Genomic DNA, 13873 nt, shown 5'->3' on the forward strand with positions numbered 1-13873 from the left:
CTCTAGGTGTGCTGTGACTGGCCAGGTGACCACTTCTAGGTTAGGCCCTTCTGTGTCTTAACAGTTGAGCATCAGGCCACCATGCACACTCTTAACAGGGCACCCTTACTCCCAGGTAAATGGGTATAGGATTACAGCCTAAATCTGCTAGTAGTATGTGTGAAGGGGTCTTGGTGAAGAGAAGGAGTTTCATAATTCTCTCTCTGTATGTACAGATGTGAAGGCCCAGAAAAAAAACTGAATAATCGGGAGAAAAAACCTTTTTCCTTTTTTCCCCCAAGGACCGTTTTTGGTTTTCTCCAAAAAATTGAACAGCTTTGGATTATGAAATATGTTTTCTTTTCAAATTTAAGACAAAGTGTTAATATACTGTTACCCAGCCTCCCCCATGTTTTCTAAAAACTATGTAGTAAGAATTTTTATTATTTGGAAATAATGAAGCCATGAGGGGGAAATGTTTTTTTAATCCTTTCTGTAAGATGCCCAGCACAGCTGTTTCTTCCATTCCTTATTAAAATTATTTATCTAATTTATATTTTACTGAAAGATATGTAGGGATGCTCCAAGTCATGCTCAGTTTCCCAACTTGTAAGTAGAGTCACTATATTGTAATATGGAAGAAAATGTGCATTCTTGACAGTCTAGGTTTATTTTTCTATACAGTCCTGTGTTTCTGGACTTATTCTGATTAGATGCCATAGCAGTCAATTAATGTAGTTCTGATCTAAAACCCACATGTGAAAAAACATTGTAGGTTATTCCCTCCACTGTCACCATGCGACAGAACAGCATGTGGGTTAGCCTACTTTTTTCTTTTAAGTTAACTTTGAGACATGGGTCTATAGAACTTGCTGCCATGGTTTTTAATAAAGTTCTGAATTAAACCTCACTACTAGGGAATGCTGCCTCTGCTATAAAACCTTTACACTGCTGCACTAGAATAAAACCTCTCTATCTAAAAGAAACTCAGTAGGCTGCTTCCTATGGCTTAGGCACGGAATCGAAACCACAGCCAGAGACAACCTTTCAAAATGAGTAAAAAAAGTGATGTTCATTAACAGAAATTATTTACAAAAGTGAATAAAATGTCACTCTTCAAATAAAAGGTTGAGATTGCTTAAAAGTTTATTCAGAAAATAATTACAAACTTCCTAAAGGAGTTTACTTTTCAAATGTTTTAAATGTGATAATTTTATGAGCAAACCAAGTAATACATAACTTTAGGAACATTTAATGCTAATTTAATGTTCTAAAGCAGCCTTCCCCAATCTGGTGCCTTCCTACAATGGACTACATCAAAGTAGGGATGGCAGAGAATTCCGCCACGGATCTCGGTGAGGCCGAATGCCAGTGCATTCAGCCCCCCGAAATCTGTGGCTACGCTATTTGCATTCCCCTTATTTTCGCCGTCTTAGTCTACGTAAATATTTACATAGATTAAGATGGCAAAAATAAGGAACGCAAATGGCGGCGGCCATTGCCGCCGCCATTTGCGTATGCGGTTCCCCCCCCCCCCGAGCCCTCCGCGGCTGGAAATCCGGCTGCGGACGGCTCTGGCCTGGCCAGCTGCTCTGCGGAGCTGCCACGGAGCACAGCCAGCCGTGGAGGATTCCGGGGGGGGGGGGGAACGGATCGACTCCCCCCCCCGTCGAGGATTCCGGGGGGGAGGGACGGAACGCTTCCCCCCGCATCAACATAATCCGTGAAAGATGACTTTCGTACATCCCTACATCGTAGTCCATTGTAGGAGGACCACCCTGTACTTTTAGACTACAATGCCCAGCTTTCCTGACCAATAGCCATGTTGCCTGAGGCTGAAGGAAGCTGAAGTCCAAAATATCTGGAGAACACCAGGTTGGAGAAGGCTTTCCTAAAGCAACAAAGTGACTTAAGATCTGTAAAGAGTACTACAAAAATAAATATTGCTTATTTTTCAGTGTTCCCCCAAATCAGTTGTGCTTTTGTGAACCGCCCAGAGAGCTTCGGCTATTGGACGGTATAGAAATAAATAAATAAATAAATAAATCAGTTTTTTCTGAAAAAACCCGGAAAATTTCTTTCCCCCATGGCTTCAAAATTTCTGGAAAGTTTACATCTCTATGTGTGTGTACATGTGTATAGTGCAGTGCAGGATTGTGACTCAGGAAAATGTGCTAGAAAATAAGGAAGTTTCAAATGTCTCCAACTATACATATATTTTATTAAACAAAATATATTTGTAACTTTTCAAAAGAAAACTGACAGTGAAATTTTGAATTTTGCTTTGCATTTTTAACTAGTAAGATGCCCAACAATTGAGAGAAATGCATATGTTTTTTTTTTTTTTTGCATCTTCCAGTATCCTTTTTTGCCTCTCAGTTCTCCACTGCTTGTTTTCATTTGTTCTCCTTTTTGTTCCACAACATACAAACAGGCCACTCATTTCTCTGTGGCTCTGTTCATTATCATTAGGCACAGGTGTCATGCTTGGCATATGTCTCGCCTAATAAATGTCCTGTATGCTTTCTGGGTGTACGTTCCACTCCAAATAGTGTTGCAATGCAAATGGCTCCCTGACTGCTACAGGGAAAAGAAGTAATTTAGATTGATGTATGAGACAGATATCAAGAGTACCTTTTGAATCGGAAAAATAGGAAGTACATCTGCATGCCAGTTAGCTGCAGGAGTTTATGATCATGCAAATATTCACAGAAAGCAAGACATTCATCTGCTGCTGATCTCATAAAGGGACTGAAACCTGCATATATATTCAACATTGCTCTGCTGGAGTTTTCTCCACCTAATCCCTAGGGGAAAGGGCAGAGGTGGAACTTTCTTTCAGTTGAGAGCCCCCCCCCCCCCCCGCTGGATACCTATTAATAACAATAATAGTACAACACAGAATTATCCAATGGCTGTGTTTTCACAGAACGATAAGGCTGGATTTCAGATAATCCTGGTTTGTCATGGATTATCTGTGTGTAGGTGCACGCGGCCTGCTGGGTTCCCATTTTGCTCCTCCCCGACTACTAAACAAACTAGGCAGTTTGTTTAGCATGTCTGCTGAAATGGGGATTCTGATTTGTCACTCCTCTTAAAGCTGGGTTTGTTTTTGGTTTACAAATCTTTGCTTGCTTGGCAGTGGCAAGCCAAGATCCCTGGTTCAGACAACAAGCTATATAATTCCTCCCTTGTTTGTTTAGCAGTCACACTACCAGGGAGAATTCCCTGGAATGCTGGCTTCTCATTCTAAGCTAATGCAGCCAGTATAGTGGATTGGAAGCCAGTTTGGTCCAGTGCTGGACTTAAACTTATTTGGTTGCACCAGTGAGACAGTTTGGGAGGAGAAAACTAATTACTGTAATTATTGTCATCCTTATTTTAGGGGGATTGAGACTAACACCCTAATACCTCCATGCCTTTGACACATGTGAATCTGTGTGTGTGTGCTGCTGACACATTATGTAGAGGTCCTCCATGCGAGGGAAGATCCTGGTTGGACTAGGAACCTGCCTTGCATGGAAGGTTGGAACATGCATAGAACTCCTCACGCTTGCCAAATGCATGCCAGGATACATGCCCCTGGGTACATATGGGCCCTCCTTCATGGATCACAGCCTTGTTGTGGCGAAGGGGCTTGCATAACTCAGTGAAGCCATAAGCTATGCCGTGCAGGGCCACCCAAGACAGACAGGTCATGGTGGAGAGTTCTGACAAAATGTGTTCCACTGGAGAAGGAAATGGCAACCCACTCCAGTATTCTTGCCAAGAAAACCCCATGGAACCTATCACAAGGCTCAAAGATATGACGCCGGAAGATGAGCCCCTCAGGTCGGAAGCTGTCCAATATACTACTGGGGAAGAGCAGAGGGAATTTCCAAGTAGCGCCAGAAAGGGTGAAGCGGCTGGGCCAAAGCCGAAAGGACACTCAGCTGTGGATGTGTCTGGTGGTGAAAAGAAAATCTGATGCTGTAAAGAACAATATTGTTTAGGAACCTGGAATGTCAGATCAATGAATCAAGGTAAGCTGGAGGTGGTCAAACATGAGATGGCAAGCTTGAACATTGACATCTTGGGAATCAGCGAACTCAAATGGACAGGCATGGGCGAATTTAATTCAGGTGACCATTATATCTACTATTGTGGGCAAGAATCCCTTAGAAGAAATGGAGTAGCACTCATAGTCAACAAAAGGGTGGGAAAAGCAGTACTAGGGTACAATCTCAAAAACAATAGAATGATCTCAGTACGAATCCAAGGCAAACCATTCAACATCACAGTAATTCAAGTCTATGCCCCAACCACTGAGGCTGAAGAAGCTGAGGTTGATCGGTTCTATGAAGACCTACAACACCTTCTAGAACTAACACCAAAAAAAGAGGTCCTCTTCATCATAGGGGATTGGAATGCTAAAGTAGGAAGGCAAGAAATCACCGGGATAACAGGAAAGCATGGCCTTGGTGTGCAAAACGAAGCAGGACAAAGGCTAAGAGAACACGCTGATCATAGCAAACACTCTTTTCCAACAGCACAAGAGGCGACTCTACACATGGACATCACCAGATGGTCAATATCGAAATCAGATTGATTATGTCCTTTGCAGCCAAAGATGGAGAAGCTCTATACAGTCAGTCAAAACAAGACCTGGAGCTGACTGTGTCTCAGATCATGAGCTTCTTATTGCAAAATTTTGGCTTAAATTGAAGAACGTAGGGAAAACCACTAAACCATTCAGGTATGACCTAAATCATATCCCTTATGAATATACAGTGGAGGTGAGGAATAGATTTAAGGGATTAGACCTGATAGACAGAGTGCCTGAGGAACTATGGACGGAGGTCCGTAACATTGTTCAGGAGACAGCAACTCAATCCATCCCAAAGAAAAAGAAATACAAGAAAGCAAAGTGGCTGTCTGAGGAGGCTTAACAAGTAGCTGAGGAAAGAAGGGAAGCGAAAAGGAAGGGAGAAAGGGGAAGATACATCCAACTGAATGCAGAGTTCCAGAGAATAGCAAGGAGAGACAAGAAGGCCTTCTTAAATGAACAATGCAAAGAAATCGAGGAAAACAATAGAATGGGAAAGACTAGAGATCTCTTCAGGAAAATTGGACATCTCAAGGGAACGTTTTGTGCAAAGACGGGCATGATAAAGGATTAACAAGGCAGGGACCTAACAGAAGCAGATGAGATTAAGAAGAGGTGGCAAGAATACACAGAAGAACTATATAGGAAAGATCTGAATGTCCCTGATAGCCATGATAGTGCGGTCACGGAGCTTGAGCTGGACATCCTCCAGAGTGAAGTCAAGTGGGCCTTAGGAAGCATTACTAACAACAAAGCTAGCGGAGATGACAGTATTCCAGCTGAGCTATTTAAGATCCTAAAAGAAGATGCTGTTGAAGTGCTGCACTCAATATGCCAACAAATTTGGAACACTTAACAGTGGCCACAGGACTGGAAAAGGTCAGTTTACATTCCAATTCCAAAGAAGGGCAATGCAAAAGAGTGTTCAAACTACTGCACAATTGCGCTCATTTCACATGCCAGCAAGGTGATGCTCAAAATCCTACAAGCTAGGCTTCAGCAATATGCAAACCGAGAACTACCAGAAGTACAAGCTGGGTTCCGAAGAGGCAGAGGAACTAGAGATCAAATCGCCAACATTCGCTGCATCATGGAGAAAGCAAGAGAATTCCAGAAAAACGTCTATTTCTGCTTCACTGACAATGCTAAAGCATTTGACTGTGTGGATCACAACAAACTGTGGCAAATTCTGAAAGAGATGGGAGTACCAGGCCACCTTACCTGTCTCCTGAGAAACCTGTACGAGGGTCAAGAAGCAACAGTAAGAACCAGACATGGAACAACCGATTGGTTCAAAATTGGGAAAAGAGCACGGCAAGGCTGTATATTGTTGCCCTGCTTATTTAATTTATATGCAGAGTACATCATGAGAAACGCCGGGTTGGATGAATCACAGGTTGGAATTAAGACTGCCGGGAGAATTATCAACAACCTCTGATACGCAGACGATACCACCCTAATGGCAGAAAGCAAAGAGGATCTCAAGAGCCTCTTGTTGAGGGTGAAAATGGAGAGTGCAAAAGCTGGTTTGAAACTCAACATTAAAAAAACTAAGATCATGGCATCTGGCCCCATCACTTCCTGGCATATAGAAGGGGAAGAAATGGAAGCAGTGACAGATTTTACTTTCTTGGGCTCCCAGATCACCGCAGACGGTGACTGTAGCCATGAAATTAAAAGACGCTTGCTCCTTGGGAGGAAAGCTATGGCAAACCTAGACAGCACAGTAAGAAGCAGAGACATCACCTTGCCGACAAAGGTTCGTCTAATCAAAGCTATGGTTTTCCCAGTAGTAATGTATGGCTGTGAGAGCTGGACTATAAGGAAGGCTGAGCGCCTAAGAATCGATGCCTTCGAACTGTGGTGCTGGAGAAGACTCTTACGAGTCCCCTGGACTGCAAGGAGGTCAAATCAGTCCATCCTAAAGGAAATCAACCTTGAGTGCTCATTGGAAGGACAGATACTGAAGCTGAAGCTGAAATATTTTGGTCACCTAATGCGAAGAGAAAACTCCCTGGAAAAGACCCTGATGCTGGGAAAGATTGAAGGCAAAAGGAGAAGGGGACGGCAGAGGAGGAGATGGCTAGATAGCATCACCGATGCAATGAATATGAACGTGAGCACACTTTGGGAGAGAGCGCAGGACAGGAAGGCCTGGCGTGCTCTGGTCCATGGGGTCACGAGGAGTTGGACACGACTGAACGACTGAACAACAACAACAACAACAACATATGGGCCAGGGAAAGGAATTAGCATGCATGGCCCTGCAGCTCCCCTTACACATTCCTTGAATGTGCGAGAGAGGAGCCCTCTGAACCCCATTATTGCTAAGCTGCCTTGATTTAAGAATTGTGGGATAGATTCTTTTTAAAACAGGTGCATACTGGGAAAGTTTTATTGCAAGCAATAATATTTGCTTTCAAATGCTTTAAGGTTTGTTTTCTGAAATCTTTCCGAAACCTTCAATGGCCAATTGGGATTCCCAAGGTAAGAAATAGTCCTGTGGACAGATATTCAAAACTGTGAAGTCAATGGAACTAAAAGAAAAACAACAATGCAATCCTGTATCTGCTCAGAAATAAATCCCAGCTCTGAGTTCAATGGAGCTTACTCCCACCTAAATGAAAGTAAGATTGCAGCCCAGAGCTGCAATCCATTAAGTCCTATTTCAGGACACCAAGAATTTTGACTTTAAGCCCACGGCTAGCAGCTAAGTGGTTAAATTTAGTCACACAACTTCTTAAAACAATGTTATAAGCTACACTGCTTTGTTAATCCCAGTCATATTTATTTACTTTTAAAACAATCGGAACTAGCGCGATAGGATTGGTGAATGGAAAGCTAGACTTCGGTCCCTTGAAAGCTAGTTCAGTCGTTATCACGTTTAGTCGGAAATTCAATGGAACGAAAATCATTCCGAGTAAACCTACGCGTTTCAAACTGAGCCGAAGGCGATGTCTCTCCATATGGAGGCAAGAGCGTGCATTCCTAGCGTGCACGTACTGTAACACAACTCCGCAGGCAGGCAAGCCGCACTCTAGGCTCCGTGCGAGTAACCGTGTTAACTCGGTGCATGCGCGCTAGTGCCCGTGCGGGGCCTATGCCTGTGCCCCGCTGAGCCGGGACCGCAGCGGAGAGAAGTGCACAAACGCCTCAGGCGCGCGGCTCCCCCCCGCTTCCGCACCCGTCCCACTCCTCCAACAGAGGCGGAGCACAGAAAGGCCAGCGCGCGCGCGGGGGCGGAGGGAACGGGCTTCCGTTGCGACCGCCCCAAGCACGGCTCTCGCTGCAGAGCTCGCTCGCGCTGCCCGGCCTCAAAGGGCGGCGGGGAGGAGGGGGCGCCGAGGCACTTTCGGGCGGCGAACACTCGCCCCTCCGGGAGTGAGCCCCCCTTCGATGCACGGGGCTCCTGCACTGCCCGGGCCCGAGGAGGCGGCGGCGAGGGCGGCGCGGGCGCCGCTCTCCCCTCTCGGAATTGCCCGAGAAGCGCGAGGTCGCCTTCCAGGCCCGAGACGAGCGGCGCGCGCAGAGAGGAGCACTGGGCGGCGCGCGGCGGAACCTCCCCAGCGCACCTCCCCCGCCTCCCTCCGGTTCCGCCGCAGCCCAGCCTCGAGTGCGCGCGCAGATGCCCCTCGCGCTTACCTGTCGGTGCCACGCTTCGCGGGGACAGGGCCGGGGAGGGGGGCGGCGGCGCGAGACCGCTCCCTCCGAGCAAGGATTTGGGGACTTAGGGGGGGGGGATGTAGGGGGGAATGGCGCGCGTCTCTCTGACCGTTACCACCGCTTCCTGCACGAGCATTGAGTGCGCGCGCGCCAAGCGCGCCGGAGGCGGGAACGTGCATGCGCGATGCGAGCAGGGCGCGCCCCCCGGAGGGAGAGGGCGGGCGCTGTGCTGGTCCTCCCGAGGTGGCGGTGGAGGCTCGTTCGCGCGGGCGGGGGGAAGGGAGCGCTTCTCTGCCGATCTTGGCGGGCTCGCGCTCGAAGGCGGGACGTTGCCTGGGCGGTTGCCCGCGCTCCGTCGCTGTGGACGGGGCCGCGCTGGGTGGAAGCGGCCGATAAACCGTTTTGCTGGGTGGAAGCGGCTCCGTCCCACGTACATGGCGAAAGGAAGCGCCTCTCCTGTTCCCCCTTCCAAGCTTTGAAAGAAACGCCTTTATTCAGTTAAAAAAAAAAAAAGGCCGGTTACAGATCCCAATACACCTCCAGAAGCGTGACGAACCATGGCGTCCGCCAAACGAACCTCGTTCTTAAGCCGGCTGTACGCGGGTTTGCGCGCGCGCGCGCCATCCCGCGCTGCTCGTGACGTCAGAGCGAAAGGTGAATTGTGAGGACGATAATAGCCCGGTTCCCTCACCGAGGTGATACATCAGGGGACTGAAGCCCTGACTCCTTATTCCAGCCGCCGCGTCCCCCCCTCCACCCCCGGCGCCTCAGGCCCAGGCTGGGCTGCCGGGCGCCCTGAAGCCTTCGCCGGCAGGGCTCGCGGCGCGCGCCCCGGCGCCCACGCGCCTCTTCGGCAGATTCTGAACCGTTTGGGAAGAAGCATCCCCGGGTCGGGTGGGTTGAACGGAAGACTTGCCTGCCTTTCCTTCAGCGAAGAGGCGTTCCCTCACGCAAGGGCAAAATAAAAACGGTGTGCGTTTGTGTGTACAGTATCTCAAATTATTAGGTACCGAGTTAGGGGACACAAGTAGGATTTCTGGGCATAAAATGCAAATTAAGCATACACACGCATATACACAGGTGTATAATGTTAATTTTACTCATGCAGAAGGGCTCTCTAGTGTGACATACTAACAATTAGAATTTTTTCAAAAGAAGTGTGTATTAGCCCTCGTGCTGCAACCATATTTCTGTCTCCTTTTTTAAAAGATGTAATGTGCATTATTTAAATGGAAGCCTAGTTAAGGCAGCTAAGCCACCTGTGCTTGCTCCAGATTTTGTAGGTCTCTTCCCTTGGGCAAGATACCCTCAGTGGGCCTCTTCCTTGAATGGGCCCATCTCCCTACCACTTTTCCTCTGTCATTTGCTTCCCCCTTTTCTCTGGGCTGAATTCACATGGCCACACAGACAAAGAGAGCAAGGCATACGACCTTGCTCAAGCCACTGCTTGCTCACAGAAAGAGGGGCAGAAAAACAAGCAGCAGCAATGACAATGAGCAACAGGCTCAGGGGGCTCCATGGGATAGCAGTGAGACCCTAGCTGAGGTATCAGCCTCCTTGGTAGGTGCCCATTAATAACCCCTGATGTTAACCCTATAAGCAACCTTCTGGGGTATCTGAAGACCTGTGTGTTCTGTGCTGAATGGGTAGAAGCAGAATGAGCACCAGCACTGGAACATCAGTGGCTGAGAGAGACCTACACAACATTACACCTCAATCCTTCTGTGAGCTGAACCCAGAGACAAGCACAAGCCTGCTGAAGGCTGACGGATGCAAAAGCCCAGAAAGCTGAGGGCAAGTAGGATCTTACATGTGATTCCTCTTGTTAGCTGCTGTGTTAGAGACATGGAGGAACAGCTATTGGCTAGAGGGTGCACTCCCAGTGGCTGCTACATTTGGCTGTTAGCCAGCTTCTGGGAGTAAGTGGATGTCTACCAGCCTGTCATGGGCAGTGGGTTGCTACCAGTGGGGGAAACACCAAAGGGGAATCTCCTGTGAGAGAGCCAGTTCAGGGAGGTGTGGACCACCCCACTAAATAGGGAGAGGGGACGAGGATATTTACTACTGGTCTCTATTTAGGGTTGTTTTGTTCATGGTTACCCAATAAGACCATCTAGTTGGGCTTGATGGTCTTACAGGTCCCTTCCAACCCTACGATTCTATGATTCTATCCCTTGTTCTGCTATCTCCCCCAACCAGTCAACCCTCTGGCCTTCTGATGCTGCTGTTGAACACCAGGTTGGTTCATGATAAAATCTGCCATGTCCATTATTTGATTGTGGATGAGGAGCCTGACCTGGCATGTATAACTGAAATTTGGGCAGGAGCACTGGGGAAATTAGTTGTTCATAGCAGTGTCCCCCTGGGTACTTGGTTCAGCACCAGAATAGGCTCAAGAAGGGAGCAAACACTGTTTTCTATAGAGATTCATTCTTCCCAGGCTTCCTGGCACCAACCTGAACAGTTTGGAGTGCTTATATCTTGTGTTGAGTAAATGGGACAGACTGCAGATTCACAGCCCACCCCATTACCCGGTAGTCTCCATACCTAAGCTGATGGAAGTGGTCTCAGACTTGGAGTTACAGGCTCCTCCTGGATGATTGTCCAATGCAATCTCAAAACTGATGCTGAGGCCCCCAAATCTGGGGTAGCTCAGGACTTCATGGATGCCATGACCATATTATTTTAATATGGCCTTCTCTTGATATGACTGCTATTTTCGCTGTTACTGCTGTTAACATTGTTGCTGGTTTTATTGTTGGCTTTTATTGTTGTTTTTATGTTTTTATCACTTTTAATATTTTAACTGTGTTTATGTATTTTATTGCTGTAAGCCACCTTGGGAGAGCTTCTGCCCTGAAAGGTGGCCAAGAAATATTTTAAATAAATAATAAACGAAATAATGATCATGGGCTATACCAACGTGTCATTGGCTCAACATATCTAGTAGGCCACATGCTAGACTATTTTCTCTATTGGATAGTGGTCTGAAGGTGCAGGATTGTACAAACAATCATTTGTCATGGTCAGTTTGAGATTTAAGATTGAGATTTAGGCTGACAGTGTTCCCTCTGCAAGAATGGGGGACCTATTAGGATGCTCCATCCCTAGAGGCTGATGGATTCCAGAGAGCTCTTACTTTGGAAGGGTGTGTGTGTGTTCCAGCTGGTATGACTAGTGCTCTTGCTGGAGTCCGTGTCCATCTGTGTAATGCAGAGATTGCCTGGGTGGTTGATATGATCGCTTCTAAATGACCTCTCTTGCTTAACAGTACTCATTCAGCTCTTTGGTGATGAAACTGAGCTAAGGGTGATGAAACAAGTTGGGATGCCTAAAATGCAAGTAGAGGAAAACTCAGAGTTAATACAGTAAAATACTAGTAAGAGCTCATTGTCAAGCCTATTCTGTGATAGTGAAGGTGGTGAAAAAGTAATTTTTCTCCACCCGAGTCCTCTCAAATTTATCCAGTAGAGTTTTTCAAGTGGGTTAGGGCCTTTTAAAATCCATGCTCTGGTAACCTCCCATTTGGTGAACTGTAATGCATTGTGAATGAGGCTGCCTTTTAAAGACAGTTCAGAAAATTCAGCTGGTGCAAAATATGACAGTAAGAGTTTTAAGTGGAATCAAGTATTATGACCATATCATCCTGGTCCATTCTTGCCTTCACTGGCTTCCTGTTTGTTTCCAGGACCAATTCAAAGTGTTGGTTTTGACATATGAAAAATGGTGCGGGGCCTCTTGAAATCCCTCCTCCCATATATACCTACCTCTACCTCAGCATAATCTATGGAAGCCTTTCTTTGAGTGCCCCTGTTTATCACACTATGTTTGTAGGTTTTGTTCATACTGGTGACTCCCAATCTGGACACTTTCATTGGTCAGCTAATAACTTAAACACGGGTTATTTCTATTGCTTGACCTTGATGTGCTGAATATTTCTCCTGAAAGATGAATGAAATGCAGTTCTTCTAACTAGTTTTTGATAGTGATGAAATAGGCTTAATATTTTTCTGAAAATACTGTATAATGCTGCTTTACTACAACTCCGTGTAGTTTGCGCAATGTTCTTTTGATGCTCTTCACATTCATTTCATAACTATTCTATTATTCTTGGAGTTTCCAACGTGATACCCATGGACACCAATGTGTCCTCAGACAACACTCTCGGTGCCTGCCAGGCTCCCTGCCTTTCCTGGTTTTAATTTTATTTCTTAATCTTTTTAAAATTATTGTTATTTAACTGGGATGCTGCAAAGCAAAGTGCTGCCCTCCAGTGTCATCTTCATTTGAGTTCATAGGAGTGGTTTTGTGTTCTGGAGCTCAGACCCTATCTCTGCCTTAGATCCTTGGGCGAAGTGTTACTAGTTGCCACCTAGGAAATCGGTGTAACATGTGACGTTACATGTACATATAATATGAATTTGTGGTTATAGATGTGTATTCCTGTTATGGTTCTGTATTTTATGATGAGTATATCTAGAGTGAGAGGGATGAGTGACGGGAGGAATGGTGTATTTGCATATGTGAGATGATTGGCTGAGTGTCTGAGGGTGTGTGTGAAGTTTACTATGTGATATATAAGCAGGGAGCTCTGTCTGTGTAGAGATCAGATAGGGCTTGTGATGAGAGAGTGTTAGAGATAAAGCGAGGGATAGGGTCTGTGGAGGGTGTGAAGAGAGTTTGTGAAGAGATAAGTTGTGGAGAGAGAGAGAGAGAGAGAGAGAGAGAGAGAGAGAGAGAGACTAGGATTTGTGTGTGAGAGGGGATATATATAGATATGATCTTTTAAAGTTACTTTACTGTTCAACATCTTAATGCTATATTTAATAAAGATATATTTGTTTTATAAATTCTATGCCTACTGCTCTTGACTACAAAAGGGTAAAGTAATCAAGGGAATAATACAGGTTAGAATAAAGCCGGTGTGTCCTCACAGCTCACAAAGTAAAGGGGCTGGACCGGAGGTAAAGGTCCTGGTGGTAGCATTACGGTGTGTGTGGGGGGAAGGTATTGCCTGCTGTGGGAAAGAAATACCTATTGAAAATGTATTCTCATTGGTAATAGGCAAAAATGCCACAGTGCTCACCACGGCAGCCATTTTATGAATGGACAAACCCACCATGGCAGTCATTTTGTGAGAATGTCCATGCCACACAGTTCCAAATGTGCCCACTGACCCAAAGAGGTTGCGGACCCTTGACCTACTCTCTTGTTGCAGTTTTAAGACCTCTTAAAGAAGTAATCTTCCCCTATAGTGTGAAAAGTTCGCTGTGAAAGTCATAGTGACTAAGAATATACCTCACATAAGTTAAAGGGACAATTCTCTACTTGTTACTTCAGAAATAAGTATTTACATTCAATAAATGATTTGCAATTTCAGTTCCTATACTCAGGCCATGATTTATTGTATGATCTTTCTTTTAATGAAATAAAGAAGTAGTGTTCTGGGTCCATATTTTTAGCACCATGCTGTAAACAAGGCAGTACCAGATATGAAAGGGGCATGGGACTGCCCCTTTATTTAAGGTAAGTCACCAAAAACAGGTCCTGCCATTATAAGCCTCAAAATTCTACTGCTTATAAAATTGACACCTGTTTAGCTAATAACGTGAAACTTGGCATCCATGATAAAGCCAATGACTTCTA

General features: G+C 45.8%; 1 protein-coding gene and 1 pseudogene across 3 annotated transcripts in view; both read right to left on the reverse strand.

The window, feature by feature from the left end:
- The window catches only part of ZBTB14 (zinc finger and BTB domain containing 14), a 30367-nt gene extending 21973 nt beyond the window's left edge, over positions 1-8394 (reverse strand). Inside the window, exon 1 of one of the 2 annotated variants that reach the window (XM_084849806.1) lies at positions 8207-8394. The gene's annotated coding sequence lies outside the window, so the exon portion shown is untranslated. The remainder of the gene's footprint in view (positions 1-8206) is intronic. The other variant, XM_084849809.1, reaches the window with a different exon arrangement.
- Positions 7429-10074, reverse strand: LOC146347084 (uncharacterized; annotated as a pseudogene). The gene is made up of 2 exons (XR_014790435.1): positions 10038-10074; positions 7429-8700 (listed from the first exon to the last, which is right to left on the reverse strand). The product of XR_014790435.1 is annotated as an uncharacterized LOC146347084 (transcript).
- Positions 10075-13873: the final 3799 nt, after the last annotated feature.

The sequence above is a fragment of the Heloderma suspectum genome, chromosome 4 (assembly GCF_057233095.1).
Source record: "Heloderma suspectum isolate Gila_16-S chromosome 4, 16-S_ref, whole genome shotgun sequence".
Lineage (NCBI taxonomy): Eukaryota > Metazoa > Chordata > Lepidosauria > Squamata > Helodermatidae > Heloderma > Heloderma suspectum.